At 44.9% G+C, this 5,000-nt stretch overlaps 1 protein-coding gene across 1 annotated transcript in view; it reads left to right on the forward strand.

Moving 5' to 3' along the window:
- LOC113812657 (uncharacterized) overlaps positions 1–5,000 on the forward strand; it is a 50,340-nt gene that overhangs the window by 18,587 nt on the left and 26,753 nt on the right. The window lies entirely within an intron of this gene.

The raw sequence follows: 5,000 nt of genomic DNA on the forward strand, positions 1-5,000 counted from the left end.
AAATCATGTTTCTTGTAAAAATGACATGTATATGATTTTTTTCTTTATTTATTTATTTATTTTATTTATTTATTTATTTATTCCCCCCAATCCCTTGCCCGTTGTTGTCGTGGGGGGGCTTAGGAGACAGAGACTGAGATCCAATGTGGGAGATCTCCCCCGCCTTGGATCTCAGCCCTTGCCTTAACTAATTTTTCACGGTCTTTTTCTCCTTCTTCTTTCTCTCTGTTATCTTCCCCAACCCTTCCCCTGTCAAACTCCTAAGATGTAAGAGCCGTGTTAAAAGGATGAAAGGCTGACCTCATGCCAGTCATGAACGGCCTCAGGGAGCCATGGGCACGGTATTCCTTGATAAATCATTTAGCCCTTAGGGGTGGACCATTTACCTTCCCCACATAAAACCAGGCTTTCCATGGCCAGTAATGAAGATTTTGTACCCTTATTAGGGGCATTGAGGCTTGCCCCTTTATCAAACAACCTCTCTGAATCTGAATCCTCTAGTTTACCGACCCCTGACTCCCCTTTGACCATGGCTCAGAACACTACTATTACACCTCCCTCCTCTATACATACTACCAATCTAACCCATCCTGAATCATCTACCCAGATACTAACTCAACCCTTAGAAGATATCCCATCCTCACTCCCAACATCATCCAGCCCACTTCCTGAACAATCATCTTCACATTATACCCAAACCTCCCTTATCACAACTCTTCAACCATATCGCCCACACCTCCATGATAAAACCTCCTCAAGCTTTTTGAATAATCTGTTTAAACCCGCCAAATGGGACCAATACTTTATAGTTCCCCCAACTGCCCCTCTCTCAGATAACATCCTACTCTTTCAACAAGGCCTCCAAAAACAAGTTGACAAAGTTTTCTTCCGTAGTCGTCCTGATCGATCATGGTTAATCACAGTTACATCTGAGACTCAAGCTAAAGCACTATCTACCCTGGTTGACCTCACTGGCAAACCTTTACCCGTTCTACCTCACCCTTCCCTTAATACATGTACTGGAACTGTTTCCCTCTCCTCATTTGATTGCCCTGTCTATGAAAAGGACTGGACAGACTGTGAAAATGACCTGCTTGGTTGCCTCACTTAATATGATGCTGAATCAGTACAGTGCTACTCTATTCCCCCCAGAGGTAATCGTAAGTCCAGCATCAGTATTGCCAAGATTACCTTTCGTAGACACGACCTTCCCCATAAGGTCTATATAGGAGGGGTTTCTTGCCATGTAAGACCATATCAACCCCCACCCTGCCAATGCCAGAAATGCTGGCATTTTGGCCACCCTGCAAAGCACTGTTGGTCTACAACCCGCTGCCCACTATGTGCGTAACCTGGTCATGAGCGTACAAACTGCCCTGCACAATCACGTACATGTGCAAATTGTGGTGGACCTCATAATGTATTCTATAGAGGCTACACAGCCTACAAATTTGAGAGTGAAGTAGCAAATCTCAGATTCAAACTAGGATTCACTCTACGAGAAGCCAGACAAGAAGCACGACGAAGAGGTTTTCCAATCACAATGTGCTCCAGTACCTTACATCAGTCCACTCCCATGCATACTACCCAAGTGGTTTATACATCTACAGCACCACTTTCCCCTGCTCCTCAACTTCCCATCTCTAATTCTCATATCCCCCAATCAAATCCTTTTTCCATCCTAAATCCAGATACTCCAATATCCACAACTCCCATGTCTCCTCCTACTTCACGCCTTGCCAGTCGCATCAGACAACCCAAACGCCCCACCCCATCCTCTCCTACCAGATCCCATCCCACACCTACACCCTCAAATCCTCAGATACTGATCTTCTCTTCACCTCCCCATAAAAAATCTTTCTTTTCCCAAGCCTCTCCACCCAAATCCCCCCCCAGAAACCCTTGAGGACATAAGAAACTTTCTACGTATGACACAAGAGAAAGTCCCTCCTTCTCAACCATCCATCATTTTCTCTACCCAGATTCCGGCTGCATTCACAGTGACTGCTGAAATCCAGCCTCCCCCTCCTGACATCCCCCCTATCCCTCTTCCTCCCACACCTTCCCAACACACCCTATCCACTCCACCATCCGTACCTAACCAAAAACCCTTCCTTCCCTATTATCCCTACCACTCCCTCCTGGATACACACGTGAATCCCTTCTAGCACAATGTCCTTCCCCAGATCCCACCTTTCTTGATGAACCTCCAGATTCTATACCTTCACCTTTTCCCCGGGACTCCCCTTCCCATGATGATTCTCTTGATACTACACTACCACCTCCATCCCCTGATCCCATACCTCAACCCCCAGATACCCCTCCTCTTACCTCTCAGACACACATTGCCACCCATAATAGTTGTAGAATGATCCACAATGGCTCTACTGCAGTGGAACATAGAGGCTTTCGCTCACACAGACCTGATCTCCGCCATCTTCTCTCCTCTTACAATCCATCTATCGTCTGCATCCAAGAAACCTTCCTCACACATCCTCTAGTACCAATTCACAACTACCATTTTGTATCACTCCCTCATTCTATATTTGCTTTTTCCATACTTGTTCATCATAAAACACCATATATCATACCTCCTTTACAAACCACTATACCTTGCACAGTTATCCAGATTTTTCTCCGCTGCTGGATCACAATAATTTCAGTCTACTATTCTCCTTCCCTCCCTATTGATTCCCTAGAATTTGAGACATTACTTTCCCAACTCCAACCACCTTTCCTAATAGCTGGAGACTTTAACTGTTGCCATACTCTTTGGGGTGACTCTATTATCAATACAAGGGCTCGCTCCTTAGAACAATTTCTAGCTAAAACTGACCTTATCCTCCTAAACTCCAACAGTCCCACTCATTTCGACCTACACACTCAATCTTTTTCATGCCTAGATCTCTCTCTTTGCTCTCCTATCCTTCATATAGACTTCCACTGGTCTGTCCTAAACAATTTTCACTCTAGTGATCACTTCCTAATTCTTCAACATCCTATATCCTGCTCCCAAATCCCCCTCGCTGGTGCTTTGACAGAGCAGACTGGAATACCTTTACCTCTCTATCTACTCTTGAACTTCCTCCATCATCATTCTCTACCACCTCAGAAATGCTCCAATACTTCACAACTAACATCCTAAATACAGCCTATATAACCATCCCTCGAACATCCCGACCTTACACCTCTAAATGTGTTCCATGGTGGAACCTCCATGACAAACAGCTGGCAAAACTATGTATCCTCCATAGCATCCTCCAAACCAATCTCTGCAGTCTGGCAGCGGATCCATAAGTTATCCGGAAAACATCCTCCTCATCCTGCCCCCGTCTTCCATATTCATAATAACCTCATCTCTGACCCTTTTCAAGTAGCTACTGAACTTGGTGCCTTTTTTAGCCAAGTCAGTAGTGGCTCTCATCTTTCTCCTCATTTCTGTTCCTTAAAATCAGACAAAGAGCACACTCCTATCTCCTTCTCCCCATCATCTACAGAACCTTATAATGCACCCTTTTCTTCTTCTGAGATCTATAATGCACTTCAGTCATGCCGCAACACCCATGAAGGACCAGACGGTATACATTACCGTATGCTAAGACACCTTTCTCCTACTTCCATATCCTTCCTTCTTTCAATATTCAACAACATATGGACGACTGGAAACTTTCTTCCCCACTGGAGAGAAGCCATAGTATTACCTTTCCTGAAACCTAACAAAACAGGTACTCTTCCCCAAGACTATCGTCCCATAGCCCTAACAAGCTGCCTATGTAAATTAATGAATGAATGATAAATTTCAGATTCATGTGGTACCTAGAATACCATCAAATCGTATCACCAAACCAATTCGGATTTCGTCGAGGCAAAAGCACAGCTAACCCACTAGCCTATACAGAAACACTAATCACTTCAGCATTTGCATGCCGCGAGTCAGTATTAGCTGTCTTTTTCGATCTCAAAAAAGCATATGATACTACTTGGCGGCACCATATACTATAACAGCTATGTTTCCACGGAATACATGGAAACATGGGTGTTTTTATAAAATCCTTCCTCTCTGACCGCACCTTCCATGTCAGATTTGCCTCTTCCACTTCCCCCTCCTTTCCCCAGTTTGAAGGTGTCCCACAAGGCAGTGTACTGAGCACCACACTGTTCCTCATAGCTGTTAACGGATTAATGTCCGCTTTACCACCAAAAATCCGTTCATCACTGTATGTAGATGATCTAGCCATCTTAGCCTCCGACTGTTCCATAAAAGTTCTCCATCAACTTATCCAGTCGTCAATAACATCAATCTCTTCCTGGGCTACCAACCATGGCTTTCGTTTCTCTACCTCTAAAACTTTCTCCATCCTTTTCTCTCGTTCATGTATAGGCTCCCAACCTCCACTCCTCCTTTATGATACCCCCATCCAATCCCGATCTTCCAGCAAGTTTCTTGGAGTTATTTTCAACTCCGAGTTATCTTGGCAGGATCATATCCTTTCTATTAAAGAAAAAGCTCGCCATCGCCTCCGACTACTACAAACCCTCTCCCACCTATCCTGGGGATCAGACCGCAAAACACTCCTTCATCTCCATATTACTCTAATCCTCTCCACCCTTGACTATAGTTGCCATATATATTCTTCTGCCTCTGCCTCTCTTCTCTCTCTCCTCGATCCTATCCACCATTGCGGTCTCCGCTTAGCCCTAGGAGCTTTCCGATCCTCTCCAGTTGAGAGCCTATACGTTGAATCAGGACTACCATCCCTCTCTAGATGCCGCGCTCTTCTGTCCCTAAGAAACTATGCTCGCTTCCACCAATTTTCACTCTCCAAACTAACTGTCCCTCAACCTCTTCTTCGCATCTTATCTTCCTCTCCACGACTACCTGTCCCTTTCCCTGTTCGTATGGACGCTCTTCTCTCCCATTCATCCTTTCCTCATCTCCGAATTCTTCCTCTTTCTACCCAAACTTTCCCTCCCTGGCTGGTACCAGTCTCTTGTAATTG

Source organism: Penaeus vannamei, chromosome 6 (assembly GCF_042767895.1).
Source record: "Penaeus vannamei isolate JL-2024 chromosome 6, ASM4276789v1, whole genome shotgun sequence".
Lineage (NCBI taxonomy): Eukaryota > Metazoa > Arthropoda > Malacostraca > Decapoda > Penaeidae > Penaeus > Penaeus vannamei.